At 37.2% G+C, this 25,342-nt stretch overlaps 1 non-coding gene across 1 annotated transcript; it reads right to left on the bottom strand.

The window, feature by feature from the left end:
* Window positions 1-1,636: 1,636 nt before the first annotated feature.
* LOC141709127 (small nucleolar RNA R71) lies at window positions 1,637-1,743 on the bottom strand. Its single transcript, XR_012569720.1, has one exon. It is a non-coding gene; the product is annotated as a small nucleolar RNA R71 (small nucleolar RNA).
* Window positions 1,744-25,342: the final 23,599 nt, after the last annotated feature.

Below are 25,342 nucleotides of genomic sequence, written 5' to 3'. Positions count from 1 at the left end.
TCGTTTTTCATAAAAAGACATACCAGAGCTTAAGGAGAAGGCGTAAGAAGATCGTAGAATACAATTCAACCAAGGCGAAGAGGATCTAGTTATTCTTGTGATTCTTTGTTTTAAGTTGTAACTTTGGATGCTAGTTTTCTTGCTTGTGAACCTATACTCTTGTTTCGTCCTTGGTTTTATTATATATTTAGTTTAAAGACTACGTTTATTATACCATGCTTTCATCGGAACCCACGTTGATGACGAGTCTGGTTATGGGCTAACCGTTATCGTGGGGTTCTAACGGATTTATTTATGGATTTCTTTAGTTAATTCATTTCGATGCCTTAGTGTGTGGTGATTGTATGAAAACCTAGTATTTGTTGTGCTTATTCATCTTATGAGCGTCGCAAACTTATAAGATAGCGTGTTAATCATTAATGAAGTGAAAGTGAATTTAAGGGTTAAGAACTTGCCATGCTAGCATAGGTTCATGTATTTGTTATGCATGATTCGTAGGTAATTTTAACCATCTTACTTGCCCTATGTAATCACGATAGATAACTTGTGCATTAAACCGCTATGTTGTCAAATTCTATAGACATATAGGGTCTCAATATAATTGGTGTCTATTCAGCTTCTATCTCTTTTGTGGATGTCTGGTAGTATGGTGTTCATACAACGAAAGTTAGCGTTTACCAGTTTTGTGTTGTCTGATTAGTGTCATCACAATTACATGCTAAAGTTAAGAACTATTGAATGAAGTATTTAATGAAGTTAGAACCCTATGTTTGTGTCATATAGTATTCAACTCTCTTTAATCTCTTAGTTAATGCTCTTTAGTATAATCTCTTAGTTAATCTTAGTTATAAACAACCTCACTTTGTTATTCATCTTAGCATTGGATAATAGCCATACCATTGTTGTATAAATACATTGATTAAAATTAACCTAACCAGTCCCTGTGGGAACGAACTAGAATTAATTCTATATTACTTGCGATCACGTATACTTGCCTGAATATTAGCGCGTGTTTCAGCCTTAACAAGTTTTTGGCACCTCTGTCGGGGACTTCAGTGTTAATTTTTAGTTTATGTATTTGTCATTATTGGTCGTTAAAGTTTAGTGACTCGGACATTGTTACTTACTTATTTCCTTGTCGTGATTCAGGTAATCTAGCGAGCGTGTATGCATACGCGTTCTCGGTCTCATAAGAGAACACTGGATCAAGCTGAGGAAGAAGTTGTAGTCGAGGAGAAAGTTGAAGAAGAGATCTTAGTTGAGAAGGAAGAAGAAGAACTTATTTTAATGGGAGATCCAGAAGCGAATCTGAAGGCTTTGATGGATTACTCTCAACCGAATATTAATGATATTCAGTCTAGCATTGTTCGACCGGCCATCTTGGCTAATACCTTTGAGATCAAGTCGAGCACAATTCAGATGATACAGAACTTAGTTCAGTTTGGGGGTTCTCCTATAGAAGACCCCAACATGTACATCAGTTTCTGAAGATGCTATTAAGTTGAGGCTTTTCCCATTCTCTCTGCGGGATAAAGCGAAGTGATGGTTACATTCTCTACCACCAGGGTCTATCACCAAATGGGAGGATCTTGCTCAAAAATTCTTAGCTAAATTCTTTCCTATGGCGAAGACTGCTGCAATCAGAAACGCACTTACTCAATTTGCTCAACAATCTGGAGAATCTTTATGTGAGGCTTGGGATTATTACAAAGGGATGCTTAGAAAGTGTCCTCACCATGAGATTCCTGACTAGATGATCATTAACTGTTTCTATGATGGTTTAAGTGCTACTTCTAGACCCATGCTTGATGCAGCATCAGGAGGAGCATTGTGGGCTAAAAGCTATGATAAAGCTTATGAATTGATTGAACTGATGGCTGTTAATGAATACCAGAATCTTACTCAGAGACTATCTCAAGGCAAGGTACCAGGAATTCTGAAGTTAGATACAGCTAATGATATAGCTTCTCAGCTTAAGGCTTTGATGATGAAGGTGGATTCTTTGGTTTGGGGTTAATCAGATCACTAGTGTACATGAGCTTTGTGCTGGTGCCCATGAGATGGAGCAGTGTGCTATTTTTAGTGAATCAGCTCAGTTCGTGAGCAACTTTCAGAGGTCGCAGCAACCTGTGCCAGCCACCTATCATCCTAATAACCGCAATCATCCTAAATTTAGATGGAGCAACACTCAGAATGCGGTTCAGCAGCCTTATCAGCAGTATCCAGTAAAGCAGTACAACCCCCCTGGTCTTCAGCAACCGCAATATGCACCAAGACAATAACTCCAGCTGCAACGGTCTAATGAAAAATATGAATTGGAGGAGTTGAGGCTCATGTGCAAGAGCCAAGCGGTTTCTATCAAGACCTTGGAAAATCAAATTGGACAGATTGCCAATGCTTTGCTAAATCGTCAACCTGGTACACTCCCTAGTGACACTGAAGTACCAGAAAAGAGAGAAGCTAAGGAGCAGGTAAAGGCAATTACATTGAGGTCTGGGAAGGTTGCAAATCCCGAACACTCTTAAGTTTCGGATGAAGAAGCTGTGGCTGAAGATGAAGTACAGAAGGGAGCTGAAGTGGAACCAAGGAAGACTACTGTTGAACACACTCCTCCTGAGGGTAATACAGGGGAGAAACAGATCTATCCTCCACCTCCCTTTCCTAAGAGGCTGCAGATGAAAAAGCTGGATAAGCAGTTTGAAAAGTTTCTGGAGGTGTTTAAGAAACCTCATATCAACATCTATTTCGATGAAGCTCTTGAATAGATGCCTAGTTATGCGAAGTTAATGAAAGGTATACTTTCTCAGAAAGTGAAGCTGATGACTTAGAGACAGTTGCTCTCACGGAGGAATGCAGTGTTGTGCTGCAACAGAAGTTGCTTCTGAAGCTTAAGGATCTTGGAAGCTTCACTATCCCTTAAACTATTGGAAAAGTGTCATTTGACAAATGCTTATGTGACTTGGGAGCTTGCATCAATCTGATACCTTTGTCAATCTTCAAGAAGTTGGACTTTCCTGATCCAAAGCAGACTTATATGACCTTACAGTTGGTCGATTGTTCTATTACATATTTCCTGCTGATTTTATAATTCTTGATTTCGATGAGGATAAGAAGATTCCCATAATCTTGGGAACGCCGTTCTTGGCTACTAGTCGAACCTTGATCGATGTGCAGAAGGGTGAGCTCACCATGCGAGTGCTGGATCAGGATGTAACTTTCAATGTGTTCAATGCCATGAAATTCCCTACAGAAAATGAGGAGTGCTTAAAAGTGGAGTTGGTCGATTCTGTGGTTACTTCAGAACTTGATCAATTGCTAAGGTCTGATGCCTTAGAAAAGGCCTTGTTGGGGAATTCAGATAGTGAAGATGATGAAGGTGATGAGCAGTTGCAATATCTGAATACTTCTCCCTAGAAGCGGAAGATGGATACACCTTTTGAATCTCTTGGAATGGAGCAGTTGAACAAATCTCCAAAGCGCCTCAAGCCATCTATTGAGGAAGCTCCTAGACTTGAGCTTAAACCATTGCCTGAACACTTAAGGTATGCTTTTTTAGGCGATGTATCTAGTTTTCCTGTAATTACTGCATCTGACCTTTCAGGTAGTGATGAGAAAAAAATCTTAAGGATTCTGAGAGAGTTCAAATCGGCAATTGGATGGACTATAGTAGATATTAAGGGAATAAGCCCTTCTTTTTGCATGCAAAAAATTTTACTAGAGGAAGGTAGCAAGCCTACTGTTGAGCAACAGAGACGGCTTAATCCAATCATGAAAGAAGTGGTGAAGAAGGAAAGTCTCAAGTGGCTGGATGCAGGGATCATCTATCCCATTTCTGATAGTTCTTGGATGAGTCAAGTTCAGTGTGTGCTGAAGAAAGGAGGTATCACAGTTGTAGCTAATGAGAAGAATGAGCTCATTCCTACTCGGACAATCACGAGGTGGAGAGTTTGCATGAATTACAGGAAGTTGAACAAAGCCACGAGAAAGGATCACTTCCCTCTGCCTTTTATTGATCAAATGCTTGACAGATTGGCTAGGCACGACTACTACTGTCTTCTGGATGGCTATTTAGGCTACAATCAGAATTGCATTGCTCTAGAAGATTAGGAAAAGACTACGTTCACTTGTCCATTCGGTACTTTCGCCTTTAGAAGAGTTTCTTTTAGTTTATGTGGAGCACCAGACACATTTCAAAGATGCATGATGGCTATCTTCTCTGACATGATTGGTCAGAATGTGGAGGTGTTCATGGACGACTTCTCTATGTCTGGCGATTCATTTGATGAGTGCTTGCAGAATCTCGATGCAGTTCTTATAAGGTGTGTTGAGACCAATCTGGTTCTCAACTGGGAGAAATGTCACTTTATGGTGCTACATGGAATTATTCTTGGTCACAAGGTCTCTAGTAAAGGTCTTGAGGTAGACAAAGCCAAGGTGGGGGTCATTGAAAATCTTCCTCCACCAATTTCTGTCAAGGGAGTTCGCAGCTTCTTGGTCATGCGGGTTTCCATAGGCTGTTCATCAAGGACTTTTCTAAAATCTCTAAACCCTTGTGCAATCTTCTATAAAAGGATGTCCCGTTCAAGTTTGATGACGAGTGCCTAGCTGCTTTTGAGTTCTTGAAGAAGAGTTTGATCACGGCACCTGTCATAACTGCACCTGAATGGAATGACCCTTTTAAGATGATGTGCGATGCAAGTGACTATGCACTTGGAGCAATTCTCGGGCAGAGAAAGAACAACATATTTCCTGTGGTCTATTATGCTAGTAAGACCCTCAATGATGCTCAACTGAATTATATTACTACTGAGAAAGAACTTTTGGCTATTGTCTACGGTTTTGAGAAGTTTCAGTCTTATTTGCTTGGGACGAAGTTGACAGTTTCCACTGATCACGTTGCAATTCGATATCTCGTCTCGAAGAAGGACTCGAAGCCTAGATTGATTAGATGGGTTCTTTTGCTTCAGGAATTTGAATTAGAGATCAAGGACAGAAAAGTTACTGAGAATCAAGTCGCTGATCATCTCTCTCGTTTAGAAGATCCAAGTGCAACTTCACAGGATAAGACATTGATAAATAAGTCTTTTCCCGATGAGCAGCTGTTTCGAGTGCAAGAGGAAGAACCATGGTTTGCAGATATTGTGAACTACCTTGTGAGTAATATCATACCTCCAGACTTGTCTTATGCTCAAAGGAAGAAGTTTCTTCATAAGGTGAAGTGGTACATGTGGGATGAACCATCTCTGTTTAGGCAAGGAGCTAACCAAATCACCAGGAGATGTATTCTGTACAGCAAAACAGGGGGATCTTGCGAGACTGTCATTCGACTGTTTATGGGGGCCACTATGGTAGAGAGAAGACAGCAGCTCGTGTCCTTCAAGCGGGATTCTTCTGGCCTACATTATTTAAGGATTTGCATCACTTTGTTTTGAAGTGTGATCGATGCCAGCGTGTGGGTAATATGTCTAAGATGGATGAGATGCCTCTTAATGTGCTTCTCGATGTTGAAGTCTTTGATGTTTGAGGGATCGACTTCATGGGACCATTTGTCTCATCTTGCAATAATCAGTATATTTGTTGGCGGTCGATTATGTGTCGAAATGGGTTGAAGTTAAGGCTTTGCCGATAAATGATGTGAAGGTAGTGCTTAATTTTCTTCATAAGAAGATATTAACAAGATTTGGGATTCCAAGAGTCATAATAAGTGACGAGGGGTCGCATTTTTGTAATCGCAAGTTCACTGCCATGATGCAAAGGTATAATATGAATCATCTCATTGCTATAGCCTACCATTCTCAGACTAATGGGTAAGCTGAGGTGTCTAATAGAGAGATAAAGCGTATTCTAGAGAAAGTTTTGTGTCCATCAAGGAAGGATTGGTCTTTGAAGCTTGATGAAGTTGTTTGGGCATATAGAACAACATACAAGACTCCACTTGGCATGTCGCCATTTCAGTTGGTTTATGGTAAGGGATGACATTTGCCTATGGAGCTCGAACATAAAGCATATTGGGCTTTGAAGAAGTTAAACCTTGATTTGGATGCAGCTGGTAAGAAAAGAATGCTTCAATTGAATGAACTTTTGACAAATTTCAACTTCAAGCATATGAAAACACCAAAATGTACAAAGAGAAAGTCAAGAGGTGCACGATAGGGGTCTGGTGCTTAAATCGTTTGTGCTGGGATAACAAGTTATGTTATTTAACTTTCATCTCCGTCTTTTTCCTGGTAAATTGAAGTTGAGATGGTCCGGGCCTTTCATAATCAAAACTGTGTTTCCGTATGGAGTTGTAGAGATTTTTGAGAATGATCCAGGCCAAGCGTTTAAGGTGAACGGCCAGAGGTTGAAGCACTACTATGGGGATACGGCAAACCGTGAGGTGGTTAGTGCCGTTCTATTGTCTACTTGATCTCGAGATTCTACGTCAAGCTAACGATGTAAACCAAGAGCTTCTTGGGAGGTAACCCAAGTTTGTTGCATATTAGTAGATAGATGAAGAAGGAAGAAAAGAGAAAAACACAGAAGAATCAAAAAATCAGAAAAATTCAGTGCCAACTACAGTAGCACAGCGCGCCCGCGCTGAGAAATGGGGCGGCCGCGCTGAAAAGTCAGTAGCACGGCGCGCCCGCATTGCCAGGCGGGGCGGCCGCGCTGAGTCACTATTTGTGAAAAAAATATAAGTCTGAATAAAGAGAAAATCGAGGATTTTATTCCAAAATAAATTCAAACCCAATTTTTACTCTTCCACGTCCCATATTTCCCTCTCCAAATCAAACCCATTATTCCCATTATTCCCATAATCAATTCCCACTCCTTTTCCATAACCAATTCTATTCCTAAACTCCTATATATACATACACTTATACACAAACTTCTCCATCACTTCTCAAACTTTCAAACACACAAATCTCTCTTACAAACTTCTATTCTCTCAAGCTTATTCAATCTAAATGGCACCAAAAAGAAAGCGAACCCAAGTAAGCAGCAACACCACTGATTCTTCAAGTGCAGGTGGTGTGAGACCTTGACTTTCACCTCCCGAGGATGAGGCGGAGTATGTGAGGCTGCTTTCGAAGCCTATAGCCAAGGAGCGTGGTTTTTTGCCATCAGGGAAAGATGGTAAGTTGTTGGAGATGATCTTGGAGATGGGCTGGGTTGCTTTTTGCGAGACACCCACTGTTGTGCCCACGAGTGTGGTGCATGAGTTCTACGCGAATGCTAAGGCGAAGAAGAATGGTTTCACGGTGGTTAGGGGGATGATGGTGGAGTACAGTCCTGAGGCTATTCGTAGGGAGATTGAGTAGCCCAAGATGAGGCCAGATCAGGAGAAATGGAACGAGAAGACGCTAGAGGAGTTTAACTTGAATTTGATTGTTGATACCCTGTGTGTGCTTGAGACTCATTGTAAGTTCATGAAGGGCACGAACGAGTATGCCACTTTCCCTGCATCGTACATGAACATGTTTGCACGTGCATGAAATTCTTTTATTTGTGCTAATATCATGCCATCTTCTCATGTGCATGATGTTACTGTGGAGCGTGCACGTTTGTTGTGGGGCATTCTGCAGGGAGACTATGTGGATCTTGGGATGGTGATTCATCAGGGTATTCCGCGGTTCTTGCGAGGGAATACTATGGGTTCGATACCATATGCATCCATAGTGACAAAGTTGTGTGTGGCGATTGGCGTTCATTGGTCCGCATATGAGCAGCTGCAACTCTCTAGTGCTCCGATTAATAGTTCGACGCTGTTGAATATGACGAAGTAGTATGGTGGGAAGCCCGATCTTAAGGGGCTTGGATATTCTTATGACCATCTTCCAAGTGGAAGGCCAGCGGATCAGACGTATGCTGGTGGGACTTCTTGGGCCCGTCGAGCAGCTTGGAGAGCTCAGTTGGGAGAGGAGGCTGGTCCTTCGGGATCGCAGCAGCAGCAGGAGGAAGCACAGGGCAGTGCTGGTTTGAGTACGATGCAGTATAGGCTTTAGCTAGGAGGATGGGTACGATGCATGACATCCATAGAAGGTTTGCACATGACCTCACCCAGGCATTGGGAACTGCATTCAGAGCCACAGGAGTGGACATCCAGTGGCCAGTATTCGGTGAGTGTTAGCAATATGTTATGAACTTGATGATAAGTTGAACAAAGCACCTTAGTAGTTTTAACTTAGTGTTTTTGTAGCTCTCGACGGATGTTCTAATATAGTCCCGACGGATGAAATTAATAGTCCCGACGGATGACAACTGAACATCCATCGAGAGTGTAGCTTATGTAATAATAAGTATTGTAGCACATTTCTGCAAGCAATAATGTTTTAGTTGAGTAGATGCTGTAGGATTCTTTGAGTCATGTTGACTACTAGATTGATATGCAGAAAAGTTTGGCTAATTGTAAATATAAGATGTGTTGTAATTCTGTATAAGTGAAATAGAGTCAAGTGACAGAAAGACTCCTGACGGATGATCTACAAAGGCTCCTGACAGATAATCAACAAGGCTCCCAACAGATGATCAACACAGTCCCGACAGATGATAATATTCAAAATAGCAGTTGACAGTGATAACACAGTCACATGCGTCGGGTGTTTGCAAATGGAATGTGGCAGGCTAATTGCAGGATTTAGAGAACAAAGAAGGATTACCATTTCCATGCAATTGTGAAGATATTCAAAGATGCTGGATAGAGTAATGTAGCAGCATGAAGTTAGACTAGATATAGTTTGTATTATCGTCTTGTCTTTCTATCATGTAACTTGGTAATATATAAACCAAGTGTAGCAAGTAGAACAAACTAACTGAATAAGCATAATTTTCAGAGAGATAGATAAAGTTGTATTTGTTAAGCATTTCTCTGTAATTTTGTAAGTTCACTTGTAAGCAGCTGTGTGCTATTCAAGCATCACAGAGTTCTTATCTTTATATATATATCTAATGGATAAGTTCAAATCCACCAGAAAGTTTTAAAGCTTTGTGTTTTATTGCTTTGTGTTTTGATTTCTATTTTATTCTCATTCCGCACTTTTTGCAAAATCAACCACAATTATATATTAAGTAAGAACATTCTTAAAATCAGAAAAAGTAGCCAGAATTACATTCAACCCCCCTTCTGTAATTCTTGTTGCATTGTTTGAGATTAACAATTGGTATCAGAGCAAGCTCTTGAAGTACAAAGAGGTGTAAAGATCACCACAATCAGGAAGATGATCAGAAAGGATGTTGGAGTTAAAATTCCATTTCTGGACAAAGACAACTATCACCACTGGAAGGTGAAGATGCACCTACATCTTCTTTCTCAAGATGAAGCCTATTTGGACTGCATTGAGAGAGTTCCTCATGTTCCTATGAGAGCTGCTATAGGAAATGAGCCATAAGTTCCAAAGCCCATACATGAATGGTCTGATCCAGACATTGAACAAGTCAGGAAAGATAAAAAGGCCATGAACATACTGTTTAATGGTGTTGATGGTGATATGTTTGACAACATCATAAACTGCAAAACGGCAAAAGAGGTTTGGGACACAATTCAAATTATTTGTGATGGAACTGAGAAAGTAAGAGAGAACATAATGCAGCTTTTAATTCAGCAATATGAGCATTTTCACTGTGAAGAAAGTGAGTCACTCACTGATATATTTAGGATATTTTAAAAGCTACTGAATGCTCTCAAGTTGCATGGAAGGGTCTATCAAACAAAAGACTCAAACCTTAAATTCCTGCGATCTCTACCAAAGGAATGGAAGCCCATGACAGTCTCTTTAAGAAACTCTCAAGATTACAAGGAATTCACCTTGGAAAGACTGTATGGAATTCTAAAAACCTATGTGCTTGAAACAGAGCAAGATGAAAAGATGGAGAAAGGAAGGAAGAAAGGAGGATCCATTCTACTAGTTGCTGAGCAAGAAAAGGAAAAAGAGATGAAGATTAAAGCTATGGAATCTGTATCAAACTCAAGAGTTTGTGAAAGCAAGGGTAAAGGGCTGGTAGCTGAAAATGAAGAACAGTTGAGCCAAGATGACATGAATGACATAGATAAGCATCTTTCTTTTCTATCCAGGAGATTTTACAAGCTCAAATTCAAGAAGAATATTGGAGCAGCTAAGTCAAACAGAAACATGGTTGATAAGTCTAAATTCAAGTGTGGCTTGGAAGGTCATTTTGCAAGTGAGTGCAGGAAGCCCGATTCTGGTAAAAAGAAATTTGAGCCTGTTGATTACAAGAAAAAATACTTTGAGTTGCTCAAGCAAAAGGAAAGGGCTTTCATTACACAAGAAAATGACTGGGCTGCAGATGGATTGGATGAAGATGAAGAAACAAACTATGTCAACCTAGGCCTAATGACCAAATCAGATAAAACAGAAGTTAGTTCATCCAGTAATCAGGTAATCACCACTAACCTAGCACATTTAACCAAGTCTGAGTGCAATGATGCCATCAATGACATGTCTACTGAGCTGTATCATTTGCGTGTATCTCTTAAGTCTCTCACTAAGGAAAATGCTAAAATTAAAGAAAATAATATGTTTTTAAGTGAGAGGAATAATATGCTAGAGCCTCAATTTATTGAGTTTGAAAAATTGAGAATTGAATGTAAAACTGCCAAGGATGAATTAACTAAATCTTTAAAGAAAGAAGAGATTTTAAGAAAGCAACTTGAACGAGCACAGGAAGTAATTAAGGCATGGAAGTCATCTAGAGATGTTTATGCTCAAATTACTAAAGTTCAAGGTATAGAGTCTTTTTGTGATACATCCTGGAAAAAGGACAAGGAGAAGCTTGGTTCCAATCTGGTTGAAAAACTTTCAACGGATGTGGATTCGACGGATGATGAAAATTATTCGTTGAATAATCAAAAGGATTATCTGTCGAAAGACAATGAGCCACATCCGTCGAATGTAAGTAAGACAGTTAGCAAAGCTAAGCTAGCTAAGTTGAATGATAAATATGGATCAGTTTCTAAAAACTTTGTTCCATGAGAATCAAGTCAAGTTAGAAAAGAAAAGAGAGTTAATGTTGGTCATCGGTCTATCAAGCAATTGAATGACATATTATATAAGATTGAGGTTAAAGCAGAATCAAAAAGGAAAAACAACAGAATTGGGAAGGTAGGAATTAACAAAGATAACAACTACACACCTGATAAATATGCTCCAAGAAAAATATGTGTTAAGTGTGGTAGTGTTAATCATTTGTCTGTTAATTGCAAACTTGCTAAGCCTACTCCTATGTCTACACCTCCTTCATTTCCCAGCATGCCTACAATGCCTGTTAATGTTATTCCTGCATAAAATTTGAATGCACAATATGCTAACATGCCATTTGCACCTAATCCTTATTATGCTACATTTAGTATGCCTCAAATGCCATTTAGCATGCCATATTGGAATAACATGTTTGCACATAGCATGCCATTTCATGTTAATCAAAATGGGCATGATAATTCTGTTTCAATGAATGGTTTCAAAGGTCCAACTTGTAAGAACCCAAATTTTTGACATCGGTAAAAGACCTTTATGAATAGTAATATAATAACTTGAATTTTTGAGACCTTGTAAAACGTTTAATGAATAGTAACCCTGACGGATGGGGAAAAACTTTTTAGCCCACACTATGTTGTGCATGAGAAAATGAGTTTCGGAATTGATAACATGATTATACGTACCAAATGAGTGTATGTAAACACTATTAGTTTTCGAAGAAAATAAACTCTGAAAAATGACCATATTTACGACTCATCGAGGATTACAGGAATCACAATATAATTACAAGATTAAAACCCTATGGATTTATATCCAAGTATGATAATTTAAAACATAAGGAATAAATACGAAAGGAATTACGTCGCGAACCATTTACGAGGAAGTATTACGAAAACGTTTAAGCGACCGAGCGAACACGTAAATGATTAAAAAATGTAACGCACTAACTAACCACGGTAAGAAAGTAACCATGGTTACTTTATCAAATAATGAGCTATATATAGGATGATGAAGCAAGGCTAATCAAATAGTGTGCTAAGGAAGCTAAAACAAGTAGCTTAGCTTGTAAACTAAGAAGCTACTTAGATTTGTCCATGGATTTGGCAATAAGAATAAACCTAGGATCCTAAAATAGAGAATATAAAATCAATATAAGATATCACCAATCCCATTTCCTAGAAGAAACCAAGGAAGCAAGCATAAAACTCTCTCCCCCTTCTTCATTGTTTCCATTCGACCCTTCTTCTTCACCAAGGGAAATCAAATTCAAATCTCCAAGTTCTAGCCATGGATAAATCCTCACATTAATTCTCAAGCTTCCTAACAACCAAACTAAGGTAAGATGATTCTTTGATCTCTTTTTATCAAGGTTTGATGGGTGAAATAAAATCAAGAAAGTTGCTAGTGAATAGTATAAATAGTAACTCTTCTTTGGTTTCTTGATTTCAATGGTTGTTTTAGGTTCCAAAACCCATACCAAGCACTCCAAAGACTTCACCATCCTCAAGAACACATCTCAAACTTTCAATCAAGGTAAAAATCTTTGACCTAACTTTATTAAAGATTCAATTTCAAGATCCTTTTCGTATATAGTTATAAACCTAGTTTTAGAGGTGATATTGTTGAAATCTTGATGTTTAGTTAAGTAGATTTAAGGTTGATTGTTGTTGCCTCAAGAAAATGATTTTATTTAGAGGAGTTAGTGTGTTATGATGATATGGTGATTGTTGGTGGTAGTATAAAGATTTAAGGCGTAAACGAAACTCCGATCATAAACGTAATTCCGTTAAAACAAACAAAACGTAACTTTAAGTTTCTGCAGAAAATCCAGAAGATGTAAACTGCAGTTTCTTGAAAAATAACCCTTTATTATGATAGAAAATGTTATAAGGATCGTTTAGGCGATTGAATCGCTTGATTCCGATTTACGGATCAAAAGTTATGGCCGTTTTACTAAAAGTGATTTACGCGACAAAAACTGCTACAAATTATGAACTTTGAAAATATAAAGGATCGACTTAAGAATGTTCATAAATCATAAAATTTTTACAGAGAGTATTATATTCAGTTTCCTAACTTCCATAAAAATTTCAAGTGAAAATAATGATTTCTCAATTTTATAAAAATATCGGAGCCGAGACCGCGCGATTAGAAACCGGAGAATCCATAAGCGGAGCCGACGACGAAAATGAAAATGAACCTAAGATACTTAGAAAAATGAAGCGACCATGATGTGAATAACGACTTAAAGTAATAATAAGGGTAATATAAGTTGAGAGGGTGTATAATGATTAGCGCATGAGTGCGGGTTGCCGTAAATTAGAATGGGACCTAACAAAATGACTTGTGCTATGATTATAGATTTCCGAGCGGAACCTAGAGCATCCTCCACCTCAAGATACCCAGGCAAGTTTTCAAACCCTATATCTTAAGAACTGTTGTGTTGTGAATATTTTACAAAACTGTGATATATGCATGAGATTGCTTTAAACTGTTTTACGAAGTTTGAGATTAATTTCTAGTATATGTTCATACCGAGTTCGAAATGTTATATTTAGACCGAGATTCGGTCGGTGTAAGCTTATAAAAAAACCCGGAGGTATCCCGGAGGAGTTTATAATTGAGAACGTTAACGCTAGCGAGTAGCGTGATGTGTATATATTTTAGGCCGACGATCGGTCAGTAAAAATTGATGAAAACCCGGAAGTATTCCGGAGGTGTTTTAATTAGAATATTAACAGTATAATAGAGCGTGATGTATAAGTTGTAAGACCGAGAGTCGGTCAGTTTTGTTTTTATAAAATAAAAACCCGGGAATCATTCCGGTGATATTTATAAGACGATTAAAGTCCATAGTAGTTACGTTTCAAGGGACTCAACATCCATTTCCAAAATACTAAACACCTCGAACTTTTATTAAAATGATTTCCAAAGATCGCATTCCCTCAACTATACTTTATCGTTCAAATAATATATATCTATTTACTATTCATTTATTATGTGAGAAGTATTCTCCAGTGAATATTTATTTCAGAATCGATTAAATATTAAAGATTATTATATATACTTAAATATAAATTAGTTTAGGAATATTATTTCAAATATTCTTTTTAAGTAAACTCATTCGAGGTTTAATTATTTACCGATTAACATTTAAATATTTATTATTTATTAAAGGATTCATTTATGATTTAAAAATCATAAAACCTGATGTAAAATACTTTCTAATTTTTCGGAAAATCATCCGAATAATTTCAAATCGTCGAAAAATGTCATCTCAACGTATTTTAATATTTTGAATTTAGTTTCAAAGAGAAACTCCCCCCTTATTTAATTATATGTTGACAACGGTCAACTCACATCCTTAGTACTTCCTTCGAAAATTTTTGGAAGTACGTATATATATATATATGAAGTAAAGCTATGCCTATCAACAAGCAAAACACTTGGGGGAACTTCGATGTGGTTCGAGTTCTCGAGATATGATAGGATTTCCTAAAGGAAAAGGGAGGGGTAGGATCCAAGTACTTCGTGTATTGGATAGACTACTGGTACCGTAGGAGACGGTACAATATGTACCTAAGGACCTGCGAAGTGTGTGTATACCCGAAATGAGGACACATAGCCCGTATGCGGCAAGGGTGATAATCGGGATATGAAGGTGTCGTCCTTCTACTAGTAGAAAAGGTTACTTTATCGCAGTACGACTGATCATCGTATGCGGTGGCTCCAACGAATGTCCTATTCTTCCAATTGGAATTGTGATGCAATACCGTAACCCAAGCCTAGGTGCTGGGTTTACTATTAAGGTATTCGCAGGATAATAAAATCCACTAAAAAAATTGTTTTCATGAGAAGGTGTGTGTCACCAAGGAAAACTATTTTTGAATAAAACGTAATTATCATATATGTTATTTTACGTGATTCTATCATACTGTCATTTTCACACTGTACATTATTATGCCGGGCATTATAGCTCACTCCTGCTTTCTTTTAAATGACACAACACAACAGATAACCAGTATGCTGGTGTGGGACTTAGTTGCTTGCAGTCATGGGGAGAATCCCTGGCAGCCTTGTCTCAGGTGTGCCAGAGTACCAGATAGGTATAAGATATCAGTCATATTTATTGTAACTTCATGTAGAGGTTATGAATAATTGTTTGAGATCCTGTAAAGTACATTTGACATTTAATAACGGATGATACTTGTCGTACGTCGTTTCTAAGGCTATAACTTGTGAGTGTGTGAGATTGGGGGTCTGTGATATGGAATTATTGGATTATCGAGTTAATGCAGGTTACACATGATTAAAGAATTGCGTGATGACCTAGGTTCCTGACCCCGGATTTGGGGGCGTTACAAAAATGGTATCAGTGCAATAAGTTATAGTACTCAGAGACGAGAGTGTTAGGTGTCTGTCTAGACGCGAGATTTCGTAAGAGCTCATATAGAGTTCATCATTGGACTACCGGATGTGGCCTCAATGTGTAGGTTAGGATAAGTGTATATTTGAGGTATTAAAGTATGACTAATAGGACCATTGGAGATTATCAGAATGATGAGGAGAAAAATTTAAATCATATTTGATTTGGAAAGGATGTAGATGTAGAACTTGGAGCTGAGTCTCCAGGAAAATTGGTGTAAAGACAGTATTACCAACACCATATGTTCATTGTGATAACTCGAGTCTGGTTACTTGTAGTTCTTTATAGGTTTCCCGTGAAGGGGCATCACATGTGAAGACCATGAAGTCTAATTATTAGTATACAGTTGAGGTTATTGGCCCAAACTAGTTGACGGTGTCATTTTACCAATGAGGATTTGAATATCGTATTTATAACGAATTCAGTAGAAAGAGAATATACCCTTAAGGATTTTTATTCTATTAAGGAATATTTGAATGTAATATAAGAATATTATCGTAAGATGAGTATATTACATGATATTATTAGTGCGCTTAACATGAAGGGTTATGATGGTTTAGCTCTGGGATCAAGAGCGTCAAGAATTGATGGCATGTCTATAAATAAATGGCGTAAGATTACAATAAGTGATGGTTTGATCTTAGAACCTTCTAAGGGATCAAGAGCATCAAGAATTGATGGCATGTCTATAAATAAATGGCGTAAGATTACAATAAGTGATGGTTTGATCTTAGAACCTTCTAAAAGGATAGACTAGTGAGTCTAGAGAGGAATTCTTCGGTAGAAATGATGTCATAGACTACGCATATATAATCATAGACCTCTAATATATTTGGTAACATATGATTCAATTACACACACATGCCACTGAACTTATGGACAACATTGAGATCCCTGAGAGATCTCTTTGATCTGTTCCCAGGGGAAACTGGCCACTTGTAGTTAGTAAAGGATGCATGTAGCAGGCCCCTATCAGCTTAATAGATGCTTTTGGAATATTTCCGAGTGAAGTCTTCGAGGTAAAACACCAGAATTACAAATATAAGTGCAAAAGTCAAGACTAGTATGCGATTTTAAAATGCTATGAAGGAGACACTAGCTGAAACATGGAATTACAAAGATGAAGAGGTGGTATCATCCTCAGATGGATAATGACGAGAGTTAGGATAATCAGTGAAATATGTTGGCACCTACTCACCGTCACGTTACTCCCTCCAAATTGTTGATCATTTGTATTTCCTTGTTAAGTTATATAAGGCAATCCTTTTCGTTCCCTACTTTGAACTTCTGATGTGACCATCTTGAATAGTCTTTCTCCGCATCAGGACTTGTTCAATTCTTTTAGTTAATCCATGAACTTTCATTCATAGATTATGATCTTCTTGTTCAACTCAGAGATATTTATACTTCATCTCAATTATCAAAGAGATTTTTTTTATATATAAATTTTCCCTCAATTCATCGATGAATATTCATAATGAGTATCTTCATTTGATTCTTCTTTCATACTTACTCTTCTCAGTCGAGATTGTAAATATCTAACAAATTGTTAAAAACATGGATGATCTAATATCCATATATTCCTCGGGAATCCTTTTCCTCTAATCGGGATGAAATTATATATTGAACTTTGAAATCATAGTAAGGGTATCAATTTGATATTGGTATTCCGAATTCAATTCTATTTGAGAATCTAATAAAGTATGTGAACGAGAACACCTCTGAGTGTACCCTTTTATTGGAAATAAATATTTGATAAGAGGCTATCGATTGTTTCGATACCAAGACCACTCGATTCAGAGTTATAATTGTCTTTCTCGGCCCAAATTAGAAAACTCTTTATTTTGAAATCGTCATCCAGGTAGCCACAAATTCTTTAGTGGTTATGATATTGAGATTTTCTTTTTCGAACAAACTGAAATATGTTTAGTTGTATATGTTCTCATGAACGACTAGTTAATGTCCTAACTAGTCGAAATTTTAATTAATATGAGGCAAGTCTAGCTAATCGTTCTAGCTAGTTGCCATGGGCCAAACCAATTGTGCTGGCCATTTTCTTAGCCGGTTGATAATATTGCTTGATATGGACTAGTTATTATTTTTCTAAGATCCACTTCAAATCAATTTTTTTATTTTACAGAGTGCATTATATATGCAAAAATTTAATTATTGATGAAATTTTCAAAGATTGATTTAATTAAGACCTAACTAGGTCGCCCACTCAAACGAGAATTCATATTCAATTTATTGAAATATTTTGTTCATGAATTTTTTTATTCTTTCGTTTATATAACGAATATCCAAGTAAAATCATAAAGTGATTGAAAAACAATATACTTCCTTATTTATTAATCAATTGATAAAATTCTTCTTTCAAAATAACACCTCTTTGAGACCTCAATGGTTAACCATTGGTTGAGGATGTTATTCGATATTTCTTTCATTATTCGAGAAGAAAAGTATTCTTTCAATGGGAAAATCTTACAAGTATCATTCGTATGATGTTATTATTCAGCAATCATTGCTTTCAATGGATATTCTCCATAATTTCAAAGTATAGAATTCTAAGGACATGGAAGGATAATCCTTGTTATATTCTTCCTTCCAAGTTATAAATCTTCTGAGTGTTGCGACTCTTTTATTCAGAGCTCGTTATTTGTTCAGATGTTAGATTTTGAAACCTTTTTAAGACTGTCTAAATTTCATCGATATCGTGAAAATCATTTTTCAAAGGCTAATTGCCTTCCCAACAAAGAGAGGTATAATTGAGAACCGATTGTTGTAATATGAGACTGAAAGCTAAGTGCTATGATGGTGTAATCGGAGCATCGTGATGAGTAAGTTGTTTTAAAAAGAAGAATACCATGTTTAGTTATTATCATAAGTATCTTTAATATGGTTATAGAAGAACGAAAATGGGATACGACGTGATTAGTGAGGTACACTTCTATGAAACATTATCGGGAGAGGTGCTAATGAATTTGGGAAAAAACAAGCATGTATGAATGAAAGGCATATGTCATAGCCTATTTGTTTATTCGAGGATTTAACTCAACTCAAATAAGAATGTAACAAGTAAATAGTGGTTCTATCGTCAAAGAGATCTCTCAAAGTAACATCTGTCAAAGGATTCGGAAACAATGTTCATCTACAGACTTGAGGAATTACTTCACTAGAAGAAGTTCAAGAAATTGATCAAGTCTCAGTGATATAAATCAAGATTGTGGATTTAAACAAGTGACAGAGATCTTGTCAGGGTATCAATTAATTACAGGGATTTAGTCTGAAGAAAATCAAGTTATTAAAGTCAAGATATGAAGAAACGTCACAGAAGTTAGTCACTCATGAACCAGACAGTACATCGAGTGTCAACATTGAAGTGGTGGAATTGATTCATAATTTTCAGAAGAATGGTTGATGTTCAAGAGTAGTATTAATTCTCTATTAATTAATTAAGTCATATAATTTAATTAACAAAATAAATTAAATCTGCAAAGATTAATTTATTGATTAATTGAATTAATTGATTAATTAATTCTGAATTAATATTAAGAATTTTCTGAATTATAATTGAATTAAAATCAGTTTTAATTCAGTAAGACAATTGAGATTGAACTGGCATGACAATATGGATTGTCATACCGATTGGCATGCCAGGCCATTCCTAATTGTCTCACCGAAAGTTCTACTGGAAGGAGAATTGTCTTGCCAGTTTATTTTGATAGTCTTGCTAGTTCATTCAATTGTCTCACCGAAAGTCATGGTGGTTCAACAGATTGTCTTGCTAGCTCAACGGATTGTCTCACAGATTATCTCGCCAGTTGAGTTGAGTTATGGTGATTGAATATAAAGACAACCAATTCAGACAATTACAATAGACCACAACATTCAATACAGAGACCATCAAACTCAAGAACACAGACAGAAAAAGAAGCAGCCGCCAAAGTTAAAACTCAACTGCATATTCAGCTCATTAATTTCTAGACATTAATGTTAAATTCAAACCACTAGAAATCATTATCTTGTTCTTGTATAACTATCTAGCGGATCAAAATCCCTAGAACTTAATCTCAAATTGCTTTTAGCATTTGATCCTTTTATTACAAAAATAGAAATAAATTCATGTCGAATTTATTCTAGATTTGTAATAATTTATTTGAGATTAATTCCTTGTAAACGATACCGTTATTGTAACACCTTTCAAGATTAATAATAGTTTTATTTAACTTGAATTTTGTTTCCTTTTTTATTCCGTATTTAATTCGATTAAACGGTATAGTTTGTATTCAACCCCCCTTCTACAAACATATTGGGACCTAACAATTGGTATCAGAGCCTTCTGATTAACGAACAAATCAAGATCCTAGACTTTTGTGATTCTTCCACTTCTTGAATTTTTATTTATTCAAAAATTCATAATGACTTCATAAAAAGTTGGAACCGTTAAAATTCCACTGTTCGATAAAGAAAATTATATTATGTGGAAGAAGAAGATGCTCTTGTTCTTACAAGTTGCAAATCCCAAATATCTGGATGTGTTAAAGAAGGGTCCAAAAATTCCGATGGTTATTGAACCAGAGGTTATAGAAAATGATGTTGTAAACCAAAGCTAGAACCAATGTAAAAGAGCCTGCAGATTTTACTCCTGCTGAAATAGAAGAAGCCTTCTTGGATGCCAGCCTTCAATTAATTTTAGTTGATTCCCTTGATTCCTTGATGAACAGACATGTGATAAAATGTAAAAATTCCAAACACATCTGGGAAACTATTGAGGTGATCAATGAAGGCACAGAGGAAGTTAGGGAGAACAAGTTAGAGATCCTAACCTCTGAATATGAACATTTCAAATCCAATCCAGGAGAAGGAATTACTGAAGTGTTCGAGAGGTACAATGCTTTGATCAATAACCTGAACATAAATGGAAAATACTATTCAATCAGGGAGGTCAACAAAAAGTTCCTTTTAACACTGCCAACTCATCTTGAACATAGAATCACTGCCATAAGAGAAGCAAGAGATCTGAGTGAGATTTATTTGAAAAGGCTCTATGGTGTGTTAAAAACCTATGAGTTAGAGCAGATTCAGCAGAAGGAAGTCTACGGGAAAGGTAGAGTGGTCAGCACGTCTACTGCTCTAGTAGCTGAAAAACAATAACAACAACCATAACAACAACAACAATCTCAACAGTCAGAGAGAATGGTACAGTCTTTCAAGGTTGAGGAAAATGTAATAGTAGCAGAATTTGATCCTCCTACTACAAATCAATCAGGAGATGAGTTTTACTCCTTGGAAGAATTGGAGCAATTGGAAGATGAGTCAATGGCCCTGATTGTCAAGAGATTCTCCAATGTTAGATTCAAGACTACACAGATTCCAGAAAGGTTGATATTCATCCTCTAACACCAGCAGTGGTGGATACAAAACAGGGATGGTTGATCGGAGCACCATTTGATGCTTTAAATGCAATGAGTTGGGACACTTTGCCACAGAATGCATGAAGCCAAAGCAAGTAAGGAAGAACTCTTATGATTCTAATCAAAAGAGTAACTCTGAAAGGGCTTACCTGGCAAAGGGAAGAAGCTGGGATGATACTGACAGTGAAGATGAAGAAGTTGGGAATCTTGCTCTTATGGATATTGATGGAAACACTTCATCGTCAAGAAAAGAGGTAAAATTTACTGATGCTGAATTAGTTTATCATCTAGGAGGCTCCTTAGATTGTGCTCGTCATGATAATGAAATATTAATTCAACAAATCAAAGACCTTGAGAAAGAGGTCAATGAATTAAGCCTTGTGCACATTAATCAAGATAAATTAAAAGAACAAGTATCTTTTCTAGAGAATAGAGTTGACTGTTATAGACAACTCGAAACTATTCTCAATGATAAGATCACCGGTCTTGAGACTAAGGTTAAAGCTTACTTTAATTCTTGCTCGAAGGCTAAAGAGTTCTACAATAAGCAAGCTATTAATCAAACATCTGGAGTAGGTTATGATTACAATGTTGCTATTGGAGAATTAGGCATAAACTCCCCTCCTCATGTCTGTGCTAAAGTTAGGGAAGTACCACATGTGCTTAAGGGTGTTGATAAACCCCTCTATAAAGAATCAATTGCTGAACCATCTGATGAGACCTCCTTTATTATTCAAGAAGAAATACGTGCTGAAGATCTTGCTAATGAGAAGGTTATTTCCAAGCCAAGTGTGTCGAAAGTTCCAGTCAAAGTTGTGAAAGCAACTAAGACTAACTCAGACATACCTGAGTTGGATAACAAAAATGCCATGCCTACCATGCATAATTTGCCTGTTGTTAATTCCTCTCATAAAGTATGTGGTGTTCCTAATTGCATGTCTTGTGCTTTTAATTTGATGTATGCTTATTTTAATGGTAAGCATGTTTCTAGTGATAAGACTACTCCTCGTCAGCATGTGAATAATAGGAAGCATAATAGGTCTAAGACTGCTAGTCCTCCTAAAGCTAGAAAGGAGACATTTGTGCCTAAGCCTAAACAGAAATTTGTCAAGGCTGTTTACAAGGTCAAATGTCTAGTCGTTGAGAAATTTGAGAACATAAAAGTTAAGAATCTTGTTTTGCCTAATAAAGGCCAATTCTACAGGTATGCCGGACCCAACCAAGTTTGGGTTCCGAAGAAGGTCTAATCCATTTATATTGCAGGGCATTAAACAGGTGGAACCGGTAGTGTGGATTCTTGACAGCGGATCGTCAAGACATATGACCGGGGATAGAGCCCTGCTATTAAATATGGTTGAGAAAGCTGGCCCAGTGGTTACCTTTGGAGATAACAACAAAGGTTTAACTGAGGGATATGGCTGTTTGCAAGCTGGAAATGTTATCATTGAAAATGTGTTTATTGTGAAAGGACTTGAACACAATCTGCTCAGTATCAGTCAGTTCTGTGACAAGGGCCATTATGTTTTATTCGACAAGCTGAAGTGTCAGATCCTGCACAAGAAAAGTGAAAAACCATCCTTGATGGGAATCCGGAAAGGAAATCTGTTCATAGCTGACATGAACTCTGGAAGCAGTCCTGAAGTCAATTGTTTCTATGCAAAGGCATCATCAAATGAGAGTTGGCTATGGCACAAGAGACTTCCCATCTCAATTTCAAAACAATGAATTCTCTTGTCAAGAGAGAATTGGTTAGAGGTCTGCCTCAACTGGAATTCTCCCCAGAAGGACTGTGTGAGGCATGCCAGAAAGGAAAGTTAAAGAAAGCAAGTCATAAAGGCACTGACACATCCTCCATAACTGGTATTCTTCAATTATTGCACATGGATTCTTTTGGACCAGTGAATGTTCTTTCGATGTCAAAGATGTGTTACTGTCTTGTGATAGTTGATGACTATTCCAAGTATACGTGGGTTTTATTCCTTCACTCTAAGGATGAAACACCACAAGTTATGATTGATCATATCAAGTTGATCGGGTTAGATTCTAATGTCCCTGTTACAGCAATAAGGTCAGATAATGGAACATAATTCAAGAATTCACTTCTCAATGGATTTTGTATAGACAAAGGGATTACCAGACAATATTCAGCTCCTAGAACCCCTCAGCAGAATGGAGTGGTAGAAAGGAAGAATCGTACATTGATTGAAGCTGCAAGAACTATGTTAAGTGAATCAGGTCTTCCAATGTACTTTTGGGCTGAAGCTGTCAATACTGCATGTTATACTCAGAATCGAACTCTAATCAACAAGGATCTCGTGAAGACTCCTTATGAGATTATGAATGTACAGAAACCTTCTATCAAATACTTTCATGTATTTGGTGCCAGATGCTTCGTGCTCAAGGATGGAGATGATCGTCGTGGTAAATTCGAGGCAAAGGCATATGAGGGTATTTTTGTTGGTTATGGAAGAAGATCATACAGGGTGTATATCATTGATCAAAATAAAGTAATTGAAAGTGTCAATGTTACATTTGATGACACTAAACTCCCTAGTATCCAAACTGAAGATCCTTCTGAGAAACTGAAGTTTGATGATATGTCAGATTCAGAATCAGAAAATGATCAAGAACCTGAGGTTGTTGCTGGTGAAGAACCTGTTAATCATGATGATACTCAAGGTAATGGTGATGGAAACATTGGCAACAATGGAGATACCACTGCTACTGACGAAGAATCATCAAATCAACCTGGCAACAACTCAGGGGGAGATGCTGAAGGATCAACTAGTAGGACATAACATCCCAATGTATTTCAAGGCGAATCATCAAGATCAAATATTCCAAGACAGACTGTCTGGAATAAAGCTCATCCTTTTGAGTTGATTATTGGTGATCCAGATGTTGGAGTCAAAACTAGACGTGCTACTCAAAATGAATGTCTGTTCTCAGGATTTCTTTCTGAGATGGAACCTAAGAAGATTGAAAAAGCACTGACTGATCCAGATTGGGTGATTGCTATGCAAGATGAACTCAATCAGTTTAAACTTTAACAAGTCTGGAAACCGGTACCTAGACCTACACACAAGAAATCTGTTGGTACTCGGTGGGTATTCAAGAATAAACTAGATGAAGATGGTGTGGTTATAAGGAACAAAGCAAGACTGGTAGCTAAAGGATATTCTCAAGCTGAAGGCATTAATTATGATGAAACCTATGCTCCAGTGGCTAGACTAGAGGCCATCAGGATATTTCTGGCATTCGCAGCATTCTCGAACTTTAAAGTTTATCAAATGGATGTCAAGAGTGCATTTCTCAATGGAAAGTTGGATGAAGAAGTGTATGTAGAGCAACCTCCTGGTTTTGAAGATGACTATGTCTACTTTCTTTTCAAAGCTATTTATGGTCTCAAATAGTCTCCGAGAAAATGGTATGACACTCTTTCTGAATTTCTTATTGAAAATGGCTTTATTAGGGGTGTCATAGACAAAACTCTCTTTTCCAAAAAGCATAAAAATGATACTATATTGGTCCAAGTCTATGTGGATGATATAATATTTGGGTCTACTAATGATAGTCTCTGTAAGAGATTTGCTAAGTTAATGCACAGCAAATTTGAAATGAGCATGATGGGAGAGCTGAAGTTCTTTCTTGGATTACATGTAAATCAAAGGTTAGATGGAATATTTATTTGTCAATCAAAGTATCTCAAGGAACTCCTCAAAAAGTACAATCTAGAGGATTCTGCATCTGCAAGGACTCCGTCATCTACAGCTGTCAAGCTTGGACCATGTGAAAACTCCATTAAGGTAGATTTCACAAGCTACAAAGGTATGATTGGCTCGTTACTCTATCTTACTGCAAGTAGACCAGATATTATGTATGCTACATGCTTATGTGCAAGGTTCCAAGCGGATCCTAGAGATATTCATCTCGTTGCTGTTAAACGAATCTTGAGATATCTTAAGGGAACACCAAATCTAGGTATTTGGTACCCTAAAGAATCTGGTTTGAACCTTATTGGATATACAGATTCAGATTAGCAGGAAGTGTTGTTGATAGGAAAAGCACCTCAGGGAGTTGTCAATTCCTTGGTAGCAGGCTAGTCTCATGGTACAGCAAAAAACAGCAAACAGTTTCCAACTCAACAGGCGAGGCTGAATATATTATTGCTGGAAGCTGCTGTGCTCAAATCTTATGGATTAGGAACCAGCTACGGGACTATGGCTCTGTATTGAACAAAATTCCTATTCTATGTGACAATACAAGTGCAATAGCCATCACCAACAACCCTGTGCAGCATACGAGGACCAAGCACATCGATATCAGGTATCATTTCATAAGAGAGCATGTCAAGAATGGTACTATTGAACTATTTTTTGTTCCAACAGAAGAACAAATAGCAGATATTTTCACTAAATCTCTTGATGAAACCACATTTACCAGATTAGTTGGTAAATTGGGTATGTTGAATAGTTTTAGTGATTAAACTGGTTAATATCTGAGATATGTTCTTGAATGAATTTACG

The sequence above is a fragment of the Apium graveolens genome, chromosome 2 (assembly GCF_009905375.1).
Source record: "Apium graveolens cultivar Ventura chromosome 2, ASM990537v1, whole genome shotgun sequence".
NCBI lineage: Eukaryota > Viridiplantae > Streptophyta > Magnoliopsida > Apiales > Apiaceae > Apium > Apium graveolens.
The sequence above is the reverse complement of the archived record's forward strand: the minus strand, read 5'-3'. Positions and strand labels throughout refer to the sequence as shown.